Genomic DNA, 12,955 nt, shown 5'->3' with positions numbered 1-12,955 from the left:
AAAATTTAAGTATCCCACACCTGTAATTACCACATTTGCAAAACTTGCATTAACCACATAAAACTGACAATACATATACATATATACATGTACTTTAAATACATTAGAGAAAATACTAAGGACAGCAAAATTAGTTCACTGAATAAGTTATCATTCACACACAGACAGCCTAGGAGCTCTGAACTTACCCCCTTGAAAGATGTAGAATTATGACAACAACTTTAATTCTATAAAGTATAGTATAAGTATACACTCAGGAGAAGGTAAACAGACATGTATAAACCATTTTACAGAATGCCCCTTGTTATTTACAGCATTTTGGGCAGAAATTATTTAAGTATAAAGGTAGAAGCTAAGTATGAATAAAGGCTATAAACAGGTGCTGAGGATCTTATTTATCTGAACAAGAAAGAACTCTAAAAATGGATTAAAGTTGGACGAGTTCAGATTTAAAGGCAAAATAGGTAAATGATGGAGTGGCACTAGATTAAGTTTTAATTTAAATATTACATGTATGCACAACAAACATTTTTAAAATAGTTTCGAAGACACAAATGTAAGAGGGACACATATATAAAGTAGTACAGTGGAATCTCAAATATCGAGCTTATCCGTTCCAGGAGCTAGTTCTAAATTCGATAAGTCTGAAAAGTGAAGCAATATTTCCCATAAGCAATAATGGAAATACTGCACAATTAATCCTTTCCAGAAACCCAAAAATATTCACAAAAAAATACATTTTATAGAGAGAGATTAATTACAGTTTTACATACACACAACAAATATAGTGTTCAATTATGTATTAATAAATGTAAATAAACATATAAATTCAAATTTTTACCTTTATTGAAGATTGGTGATGGCAGCTGGAAGATAGGGAGGAGAGAGGGAGTTGGGGTTAGTGTTTGGAAGGAGAATCCCCCTCCATGAGGACTTTAGGTATCAAAGCCCTCTCTGGGGTTACTTCCCTTCTCTGTCAAACCAGCTTCTGCTGGCCTTAAATTCACTATCAGCACTGGTTCCAGAAGTTTTCTGTACCAGATCAGCATGCAACTTCCTTACTTTTTTGCAAATAATAGTCTCTGAAACACTATCACTTGCTATCTCTTTATTCTTAATCCACACCTGCAACAACTTCTCAACCTGATCGATTGTCTGTGGTCTTTTTTTGGTTAGCATATTAACACCATTTATTGAGAGGGTTCATGGAGATGTGATGGTTGTAAGTAAACACACTTGTTGGATGGTAACGCTTATATTAGGTGTGTGTGAAGAAGAGAGCCCAGCCTGCCGTGTTGCCTGTTCTTAGACCTAAGCGTGAAGTTAGGGAGATGCATCGAGTCTCACGCTCACATGCGGCATCAAGTGATGTCACACATGCTAGTCACTGAGCCTAGCAAGGGGTCAACTATGTAAAATATGGATGATACTATGATACTCATAACGTATACATATACTGTACAGGGGATGAACAACTATGCTGACATTGCAACATCAGCTTCCTTGATTTGTTCTTTCTTTGCCAGGATAGAACCGATGGTTGACTTGTTTTTCCCATACATCCTGGCAAGCTCAACAAGTCTCACACCACTGTCATACCTCTGTATTATTTCCTTCTTCACATCTATGGTGTTTCTCACTTTCTTTACCACAGGGGTACCACTAGCAAGTTTCTTTGGGCCCATGGTAGCTTATTTCACAGTCCCACAAGCACTAAACACAATGAAATAATTGTAAAATGTTTGAATGAGAGCACAGGTTAGTGCTCACTCAAGCATCAACAAAACTAGACTGGCTCACGGCACCTGTGCGAGGACGTGGACAGAGCGGGTTGCCGGACAGGTTCAGTACCCAGTGGTTCGAAAATAGGGGCGAATTCGATAATGGGGACAAAGTTGGTTCGAAAAAAGAGTTCGATAAGTGATACGTTCGAAATTTGAGGTTTCACTGTACGTGTTGATTTTAACCAAGTTACATTCATGGGGAAGCTCTAAACCCTTATGAGGTCATTACAGCCCACTGAAATGGAAATGAGAGGCAATCAGGTTAAATCCAAGAAGGTCCAGGGTAGTTCCAGTTCCCAGGTCAAGAGCCCTTCACTGGCATTAACCCTTTACCGGGCAGGTACTGAAGGGTGATTTCTTATAAGATTCAAATTCAAGTGTTTATTTTTCTGTATAGATTACAATGTGTGATTTACATATTTTAAGATAATTATAAAATAAAGTACTTATTACAAAGAAGGCCACTAGTATGCCTAGGTATGCCTAGGCATTTCGGGCAGCCTAATACTATTTCTTAATCTATATTGACACAGGTTATGAATCATACTGGTATTAAAGTGAGGTAGCTAAATTTACAAAAGTGAGGTAGTTACCTGGAGTTTACCTGGAGAGAGTTTCGGGGGTCAACGCCCCCGCGGCCCGGTCTGTGACCAGGCCTCCTGGTGGATCAGCGCCTGATCAACCAGGCTGTTGCTGCTGGCTGCACGCAAACCAACGTACGAGCCACAGCCCGGCTGATCAGGAACTGCCTTTAGGTGCTTGTCCAGTGCCAGCTTGAAGACTGCCAGGGGTCTGTTGGTAATCCCCCTTATGTGTGCTGGGAGGCAGTTGAACAGTCTCGGTCCCCTGACACTTATTGTATGGTCTCTTAACGTGCTAGTGACACCCCTGCTTTTCATTGGGGGGATGGTGCATCATCTGCCAAGTCTTTTGCTTTCGTAGTGAGTGATTTTCGTGTGCAAGTTCGGTACTAGTCCCTCTAGGATTTTCCAGGTGTATATAATCATGTATCTCTCCCTCCTGCGTTCCAGGGAATACAGGTTTAGAAACCTCAAGCGCTCCCAGTAATTGAGGTGTTTTATCTCCGTTATGCGCGCCGTGAAAGTTCTCTGTACATTTTCTAGGTCGGCAATTTCACCTGCCTTGAAAGGTGCTGTTAGAGTGCAGCAATATTCCAGCCTAGATAGAACAAGTGACCTGAAGAGTGTCATCATGGGCTTGGCCTCCCTAGTTTTGAAGGTTCTCATTATCCATCCTGTCATTTTTCTAGCAGATGCGATTGATACAATGTTATGGTCCTTGAAGGTGAGATCCTCCGACATAATCACTCCCAGGTCTTTGACGTTGGTGTTTCGCTCTATTTTGTGGCCAGAATTTGTTTTGTACTCTGATGAAGATTTAATTTCCTCATGTTTACCATATCTGAGTAATTGAAATTTCTCATCGTTGAACTTCATATTGTTTTCTGCAGCCCACTGAAAGATTTGGTTGATGTCCGCCTGGAGCCTTGCAGTGTCTGCAATGGAAGACACTGTCATGCAGATTCGGGTGTCATCTGCAAAGGAAGACACGGTGCTGTGGCTGACATCCTTGTCTATGTCGGATATGAGGATGAGGAACAAGATGGGAGCTAGTACTGTGCCTTGTGGAACAGAGCTTTTCACCGTAGCTGCCTCGGACTTTACTCTGTTGACGACTACTCTCTGTGTTCTGTTAGTGAGGAAATTATAGATCCATCGACCAACTTTTCCTGTTATTCCTTTAGCGCGCATTTTGTGCGCTATTACGCCATGGTCACACTTGTCGAAGGCTTTTGCAAAGTCTGTATATATTACATCTGCATTCTTTTTGTCTTCTAGTGCATTTAGGACCTTGTCGTAGTGATCCAGTAGTTGAGACAGACAGGAGCGACCTGTTCTAAACCCATGTTGCCCTGGGTTGTGTAACTGATGGGTTTCTAGATGGGTGGTGATCTTGCTTCTTAGGACCCTTTCAAAGATTTTTATGATATGGGATGTTAGTGCTATTGGTCTGTAGTTCTTTGCTGTTGCTTTACTGCCCCCTTTGTGGAGTGGGGCTATGTCTGTTGTTTTTAGTAACTGAGGGACGACCCCCGTGTCCATGCTCCCTCTCCATAGGATGGAAAAGGCTCGTGATAGGGGCTTCTTGCAGTTCTTGATGAACACAGAGTTCCATGAGTCTGGCCCTGGGGCAGAGTGCATGGGCATGTCATTTATCGCCTGTTCGAAGTCATTTGGCGTCAGGATAACATCGGATAGGCTTGTGTTAATCAAATTTTGTGACTCTCTCATAAAAAATTCATTTTGATCTTCGACTCTCAGTCTGGTTAGCGGCTTGCTAAAAACTGAGTCATATTGGGACTTGAGTAGCTCACTCATTTCCTTGCTGTCATCTGTGTAGGACCCATCTTGTTTAAGTAGGGGCCCAATACTGGACGTTGTTCTCGATTTTGATTTGGCATAGGAGAAGAAATACTTTGGGTTTCTTTCGATTTCATTTATGGCTTTTAGTTCTTCCCGCGATTCCTGACTCCTAAAGGATTCTTTTAGCTTAAGTTCGATGCTTGCTATTTCTCTGACCAGTGTCTCCCTGCGCATTTCTGATATATTGACCTCTTTTAGCCGCTCTGTTATTCTTTTCCGTCGCCTGTAAAGGGAGCGCCTGTCTCTTTCTATTTTACATCTACTCCTCCTTTTTCTTAGAGGAATAAGCCTTGTGCATACATCGAGTGCCACCGAGTTAATCTGTTCTAGGCATAAGTTTGGGTCTGTGTTGCTTAGTATATCTTCCCAGCTTATATCGGTTAGGACTTGGTTTACTTGGTCCCACTTTATGTTTTTGTTCAACACATTTAAAAAATTAACAATTAGTTTATGAATTATTGGAAATGGTTTCATCTTGGCATGATACATGATGCAGTTAGAATGATAACAAATTCTCACTATAGGCAGCACACTCCACCAATATTCAATACACTAAACCTCCTCACCATACAAAACATCCATACTTACTACTGCACCTATTACATACATAGAACACTTAACTCTGATATTAACCCTCCCCTCAAACATCTCCTTGCCAACCTCAACAGAACACATGACCATAACACAAGGCACAGATCACTCTTTGATGTTCCTCGTGTTCATCTCACACTATGTAAAAACTCAATGCACATAAAAGGCCCTAAAATCTGGAATTCATTACCTGTAAATATAAAAGAAACACTACCTGTTTATAAATTCAAGTCTCTTCTCAAAGATCACTTACTCACCCAAAACCAAATAAATACTGAATAACTGAACCTTATAAATTGTATATCTTAAATGTTTCTCACAATTATATCACATAAATGTTAAACCTAAAACCCAATCTAACTTTATTATTTTTTAAATACACTACCTAACAGAATACTCCATTCTACTGAATGTACAACAATGCATACAACCATATGACCTGTCTTTGTAATACTCACTTGTGCTTTATAGTAACCTGTTTACATTAATGTTTTATCACTGATTTCATCATTGCTTAGTTAATCTTAAGTAATTTTAAGCCAGCCCGTAATGCTATGCATAGTATAAGTGGCTTTGGCATACTGCTCTTACCTGTATTTGTTGTACCTCTGTATGTGTGCTCAAATTTTTAAATAAATAAATAAATAAATAAATAAAAGCTAGATTCAGAATTTTATGTTGACATTCATTAGTGTAAATTAGTGTAAATTAGGGGAAGTAACAGATATCAAATAAGTGTATCTGTATTTTGTTTTAGATATGTGCAAGCTAAGGTAGTTTTTATGTGGTTAGCTACCAGTGGGCTGTGTTAGGGAGACGAGGTGTTTTTTTATGGTGCTTTTGAAAATGGTGGCTGAATCGGCAGTTCTAGTTTTCAGGCAGGGAATTTCAGATTTTAGGCCCTTTTATGTACACTGAATTTTTGTATAGATTTAGCCGGACACGAGGAATGTCATAGAGATGTTTGTATCTATTATTATGCCTATGGGTCCTGTCACAACTATCAAGAAAGTGTTTTAATTCAGGGTTAATATTACAATTTATAGTTCAGTAAATGTAGACTGCAGAGTAGTAGGTGTGGATGTTCTGAACACTAAGTGTAGGTCTTTGAAGAGATAAGCCAGGAGTCAAACTAAGAAAAGTTTATTTAGGTGCAGGTACACACAAGTACAGTTATCATACATAATAACATATGTGTAAATTACCTAGGATAATCCCCCAAAAATGTGCCAAGTATTCATCCTGCAGAAATAAGTCACTTACTTTTTTTGGTGTTACCATAGATAATTTACACTATGTATGATAATTGTACTTATGTGTACCTGTGCCTAAATAAATTTACTTAATCCAAGCTAACATCCTGGATAACTTTAGTAAACTAAAGTTTATAGCGGGTGTCAAAGAAATGAGCCAGAACACTATTTGCTTGATTGCTAGCGCTCTCAGCTCACACACAGAGGTCTGGGGGTCGATCACCGGTATGGGTGGAAACATTTGGATGTATTTCCTTAAGATATCTGCTGTCCCTGTTCACTCATCATAAAAATAGGTACCTGGGTGTTAGTCAAATGGTGTGGGTCACATTCTGGGGAGAAAACTAACCTAATTTGCCCGAAATGTTATGTAGAACAAGTAGTATGTCACTGATGTCTGCTAGGCCTGTATACCATGTACATATACGTACTTATAAAAATAAATATTATTATTATTAAGAGCGTAAATATAGGGTTACCAGTGTTGTTAGAGCAAGACACTAGTCTTCCTGGTTACCAGTGTTGTTAGAACAATACTCCTGGTTACCAGTGTTGTTAGAACAATACTCCTGGTTACCAGTATTGTTAGAACAATACTCCTGGTTACCAGTGTTGTTAGAACAATACTCCTGGTTACCAGTGTTGTTAGAACAATCCTGGTTACCATTATTAGTAACAATACCCCTGGTTACCATCGTTACTAACAATACCCCTGGTTACCACCATACTAACAATACCCCTGGTTACCATCGTTACTAACAATACCCCTGGTTACCATTATTAGTAACAATACCCCTGGTTAGTGTTGTTAGAACAATACTCCTGGTTACCAGTGTTGTTAGAACAATACTCCTGGTTACCAGTGTTGTTAGAACAATACTCCTGGTTACCAGTGTTGTTAGAACAATACTCCTGGTTACCAGTGTTGTTAGAACAATACTCCTGGTTACCAGTGTTGTTAGAACAATACTCCTGGTTACCAGTGTTGTTAGAACAATACTCCTGGTTACCAGTGTTGTGAGCGCAATACAATGTTCCTCCTAGTATCTGTAAGGACTTAATGTTAAGAATTAATCTAGGTCTGCTCGAAATGCCTAGCCATGCTAGGTGTCCTAGTGGCCCCCTCTGTAATTAGTATTTTATAACATGTAAACCACAAAATACCCAAAACCAGTAAACCCCACATTGTAACCATTATAGAGAATAAACTTGAATTGAATTGAATATTTACCAGTGTTGTGCGAGCAAGACAAGAGTCCTCCAGAGTCCCTGACTGGTACCGGTGTGGTCACACTACAAGGTTGCCAGGTTTACTTTACAAGGTAAAGCCAAACTTTTAAAGGCCATATAAAAAGCCGTTTCGTTGCCAAAGACGGCATTAACAAATATGTGATTATTAAAAGAAGGCATCAAATTCCTCCTCATGTTTTGAATTGTCTGCAAATACTGATGTTGATGGTGTGTCACTAATCTGGGTTCTGCCCTCTACTCTAAGTTACTGAATAAACATAGCCTTTTGTCTGTTACTTTGTTTCTTCCAGCACTTTGTTACTAGCAAGATGACTCATTAATTCTTAGCACGGCTTCCATGGTTTCGTCATTATGTACTAGAATGCGATAAAATTAATGAATTCAGAGACAACTCGCTCAGAAATGTTCAAGAAATGTCAAAGTATTTTATCCACAGTGGTATACTACAAACCATTCTGGAAAAATACCCTGACTTTGCTCACTGTAAATAAAGAATTACCACAGGTATGTGTGTACTCACCTAGTAGTGGTTGCAAGGGTCGATTCACGGCTCCTGGCCGCTACTCGGTCACTCTTCCCGCTCCATGAGCTTTATCATACCTCTCCTTAAAGCTATGTATGGATCCTGCCTCCATTACATCACTAGCCAGACTATTCCACTGCCTGACAACTCTGTGACTTTAAAAATACTTCCTAACATCCCTGTGGTTCATCTGTGTCTTCAGCTTCCAACTGTGACCCCTTGCTGTTGTGTCCCATCTCTGGAACATTCTGTCTGTCCACCTTGTCAATTCCTCTCAGTATTTTATATGTCGTTATCATGTCTCTCCTATCCTCCAGTGTCGTCAGGTCGATTTCGTCTGTGTGTGTGTGTATGTGTGTGTGTGTGTGTGTGTGTGTGTGTGTGTGTGTGTGTGTGTGTGTGTCTGTGTGTCTGTGTACTCACCTAGTTGAGGTTGCAGGGGTCGAGTCCGTGTGTGTGTGTGTACTCACCTAGTTGAGGTTGCAGGGGTCGAGTCCAAGCTCCTGGCCCCGCCTCTTCACTGGTCGCTACTAGGTCACTCCCTGAACCATGAGCTTTATCGTACCTCTGCTTAAAGCTATGTATGGATCCTGCCTCCACTACATCGCTTCCCAAACTATTCCACTTCCTGACTACTCTGTTTACCTGGAGTTTACCTGGAGAGAGTTCCGGGGGTCAACGCCCCCGCGGCCCGGTCTGTGACCAGGCCTCCTGGTGGATCAGAGCCTGATCAACCAGGCTGTTACTGCTGGCTGCACGCAAACCAACGTACGAGCCACAGCCCGGCTGATCAGGAACCGACTTTAGGTGCTTGTCCAGTGCCAGCTTGAAGACTGCCAGGGGTCTGTTGGTAATCCCCCTTATGTATGCTGGGAGGCAGTTGAACAGTCTCGGGCCCCTGACACTTATTGTATGGTCTCTTAACGTGCTAGTGACACCCCTGCTTTTCATTGGGGGGATGTTGCATCGTCTGCCAAGTCTTTTGCTTTCGTAGTGAGTGATTTTCGTGTGCAAGTTCGGTACTAGTCCCTCTAGGATTTTCCAGGTGTATATAATCATGTATCTCTCCCGCCTGCGTTCCAGGGAATACAGGTTCAGGAACCTCAAGCGCTCCCAGTAATTGAGGTGTTTTATTTCCGTTATGCGCGCCGTGAAGGTTCTCTGTACATTTTCTAGGTCAGCAATTTCACCTGCCTTGAAAGGTGCTGTTAGTGTGCAGCAATATTCCAGCCTAGATAGAACAAGTGACCTGAAGAGTGTCATCATGGGCTTGGCATCCCTCGTTTTGAAGGTTCTCATTATCCATCCTGTCATTTTTCTAGCAGATGCGATCGATACAATGTTATGGTCCTTGAAGGTGAGATCCTCCGACATGATCACTCCCAGGTCTTTGACGTTGGTGTTTCGCTCTATTTTGTGGCCAGAATTTGTTTTTATACTCTGATGAAGATTTAATTTCCTCGTGTTTACCATATCTGAGTAATTGAAATTTCTCATCGTTGAACTTCATATTGTTTTCTGCAGCCCACTGAAAGATTTGGTTGATGTCCGCCTGGAGCCTTGCAGTGTCTGCAATGGAAGACACTGTCATGCATATTCGGGTGTCATCTGCAAAGGAAGACACGGTGCTGTGGCTGACATCCTTGTCTATGTCAGATATGAGGATGAGGAACAAGATGGGAGCGAGTACTGTGCCTTGTGGAACAGAGCTTTTCACCGTGCCTGCCTCGGACTTTACTCTGTTGACTACTACTCTCTGTGTTCTGTTAGTGACGAAATTATAGATCCCTCGACCGACTTTTCCTGTTATTCCTTTAGCACGCATTTTGTGCGCTATTACGCCATGGTCACACTTGTCGAAGGCTTTTGCAAAGTCTGTATATATTACATCTGCATTCTTTTTGTCTTCTAGTGCATCTAGGACCTTGTCGTAGTGATCCAATAGTTGAGACAGACAGGAGCGACCTGTTCTAAACCCATGTTGCCCTGGGTTGTGTAACTGATGGGTTTCTAGATGGGTGGTGATCTTGCTTCTTAGGACTCTTTCAAAGATTTTTATGATATGGGATGTTAGTGCTATCGGTCTGTAGTTCTTTGCTGTTGCTTTACTGCCCCCTTTGTGGAGTGGGGCTATGTCTGTTGTTTTTAGTAACTGTGGGACGACCCCCGTGTCCATGCTCCCTCTCCATAGGATGGTAAAGGCTCGTGATTGGGGCTTCTTGCAGTTCTTGATGAACACGGAGTTCCATGAGTCTGGCCCTGGGGCAGAGTGCATGGGCATGTCATTTATCGCCTGTTCGAAGTCATTTGGCATCAGGATAACATCAGATAGGCTTGTGTTAACCAAATTCTGTGGCTCTCTCATAAAAAATTCATTTTGATCTTCGACTCTCAGTCTGGTTAGTGGCTTGCTAAAAACTGAGTCATATTGGGACTTGAGTAGCTCACTCATTTCCTTGCTGTCATCTGTGTAGGACCCATCTTGTTTAAGTAAGGGCCCAATACTGGACGTTGTTCTCGACTTTGATTTGGCATAGGAGAAGAAATACTTTGGGTTTCTTTCGATTTCGTTTATGGCTTTTAGTTCTTCCCGCGATTCCTGACTCCTATAAAATTCCTTTAGCTTAAGTTCGATGTTTGCTATTTCTCTGTGGCTGAAGAAATACTTCCTAACATCCCTTTGATTCATCTGTGTCTTCAGCTTCCAACTGTGTCCCCGTGTTGCTGTGTCCAGTCTCTGGAACATCCTGTCTTTGTCCACCTTGTCAATTCCTCTCAGTATTTTATAAGTCGTTATCATGTCCCCCCTATCTCTCCTGTCCTCCAGTGTCGTCAGGTTGATTTCCCTTAACCTCTCCTCATAGGACATACCTCTTAACTCTGGGACTAGTCTTGTTGCAAACCTTTGCACTTTCTCTAGTTTCTTTACATGCTTGGCTAGGTGTGGGTTCCAAACTGGTGCCGCATACTCCAATATGGGCCTAACGTACACGGTGTACAGGGTCCTGAACGATTCCTTATTAAGATGTCGGAATGCTGTTCTGAGGTTTGCCAGGCGCCCATATGCTGCGGCAGTTATTTGGTTGATGTGCGCTTCAGGAGATGTGCCTGGTGTTATACTCACCCCAAGATCTTTTTCCTTGAGTGATGTTTGTAGTCTCTGGCCCCCTAGACTGTACTCCGTCTGCGGTCTTCTTTGCCCTTCCCCAATCCTCATGACTTTGCACTTGGTGGGATTGAACTCCAGGAGCCAGTTGCTGGACCAGGTCTGCAGCCTGTGTGTGTGTGTGTGTGTGTGTGTGTGTGTGTGTGTGTGTGTGTGTGTGCGTGTACCTGTGCGTGTGTGTGTGTGTGTGTGTGTGTGTGTGTGTGTGTGTGTGTGTGTGTGTGTGTGTGTGTATGTGACTCAACAATCAATATTTGCACCAATAACTCATTACAGTTGTGACCGGGTGTGGAAGTGTGAATTGCTCATTACACTATAATTTGTTCATGATTGTAGCCATGTATAAACGTAAGTAACCATTCTTACACAATTCATTACCTTTGTAACTTGTGAGCTCATTACCTTTGTACCTAGTTCAGCTATCAAAACTTTGGGGGCCCAGTCCCTGGACCCATTACGTACCTCTGTAATCTGTAAATACCTTTGTAACTTGTCGTGATTGTGACCAGACCTACCTGGAGTTCATTACCTTTGTAAATTGTTAGTTCATTACCTTTGTAAATTGTGAGTTCATTACCTTTGTAAATTGTGAGTTCATTACCTCTGTAACTTGCTCAGCTATCAAAACTTTGGAGTCCAGTCCCTGGACCAATTATGTATCTCTGTAATCTTTTGACTACCGCCCACAGGATGGGTATGGGGTGCATAATAAACATATTAAACTAACTCTGTGTGTGTGTGTGTGTGTGTGTGTGTGTGTGTGTGTGTGTGTGCTCGTGTGTGTGTGTGCTGGGGATGGGGTACATCTTTCTGGGGCAGGGGTGGTAGCTCTTGCAAACTCAATCGAGAGGGCCATTGTTGAAATGCCTAGGATTTTAAACTGATAGAAGATAGAGGTATGGGTATGTGTGGGAAACAGTCAGGTTGCAACACTAGGGTTGAAAACAGTAAATGTATAAAAGACATTCATCATGAAGTTATAAATAAAGACAATAGATCAGGTCATCAAACAAAGGGAGACAGCAGAGGGCAGCAAGGGACTAGCTCCCTTAGGGTCTATTATACTAATAGCAGGAGTGTAAGAAATAAGATAGATGAGCTAAGATTAATTGCAAGTGTAGGAAACATAGATATCATTGCTATAACAGAGACCTGGCTCAATCTGAAAGAGAGATGCCTTCTGAATATCACATACAAGGCTATAAATCATTCCACACTGACAGGGTCAACAGGAAGGTGGTGGAGTAGCGATGTACATCAGAGACAATTTAAATTGTTGTGTTAGACAAGATATAAAATTAGAAGCGTCAGCCACTGAATCTGTTTGGTTACAGCTTCTCGAGGGCCGTGAAAAACTAATTTTGGGTGTGATTTACAGGGCCCCCAAATCTTGATAGGGAGTGCGGTAAACTTCTATGGGATGAAATTCGTAAGACCTCTACATACGAAAATGTTGTGATAATGGGAGATTTCAACTATAGACAGATTGACTGGAGCAATTTGACAGGAAATTTAGAGTCAAGTGACTTTCTTGATACGATTCAGGATTGTTTGTTTTTAAACAGTCTGTGACAGAGCCAACTAGAGGAAACAACCCGCTTGACTTGGTTCTTGCCAGCAGGGAAACGCTAATTAATAATCTTGAGGTTAATGATGAGCTTGGGGAAAGTGATCACAAATCACTCAGTTTTAATATATCATGGAATTCCCCTAATAATGGCAATCAAGTCTCTGTCCCTGACTTCCACTTGGCTGATTTCATAGAACTGAAAAATTACTTGGGTGGGCTGAACTGGAATGACCTGACTATGGGTCAGGTAGGTGGTGATGATTGCCGATATGACGTTTTCCAGGGCATAGTTCTAGCTGCTCAGAGAACTTATGTTCCAAATAGGGAAATTAGATCAAGCAAAAATGATCCTAAATGGATGAACAATAGATTA

General features: G+C 41.6%; 1 protein-coding gene across 3 annotated transcripts in view; it reads right to left on the bottom strand.

Moving 5' to 3' along the window:
• The window catches only part of LOC128693916 (probable serine carboxypeptidase CPVL), an 80,477-nt gene that overhangs the window by 56,991 nt on the left and 10,531 nt on the right, over positions 1-12,955 (bottom strand). Inside the window, exon 1 of one of the 3 annotated variants that reach the window (XM_070090829.1) lies at positions 7,844-7,983. The exons of 1 other annotated variant lie outside the window; for it this stretch is intronic. The gene's annotated coding sequence lies outside the window, so the exon portion shown is untranslated. Of the gene's footprint in view, positions 1-7,303; positions 7,530-7,843; positions 7,984-12,955 lie in introns of those variants that run through there. One more of the 3 variants, XM_053783807.2, reaches the window with a different exon arrangement.

Source organism: Cherax quadricarinatus, chromosome 33 (assembly GCF_038502225.1).
Source record: "Cherax quadricarinatus isolate ZL_2023a chromosome 33, ASM3850222v1, whole genome shotgun sequence".
NCBI lineage: Eukaryota > Metazoa > Arthropoda > Malacostraca > Decapoda > Parastacidae > Cherax > Cherax quadricarinatus.
Note: the sequence above shows the minus strand (reverse complement) of the source record. Positions and strands in the feature narration are given on the sequence as shown.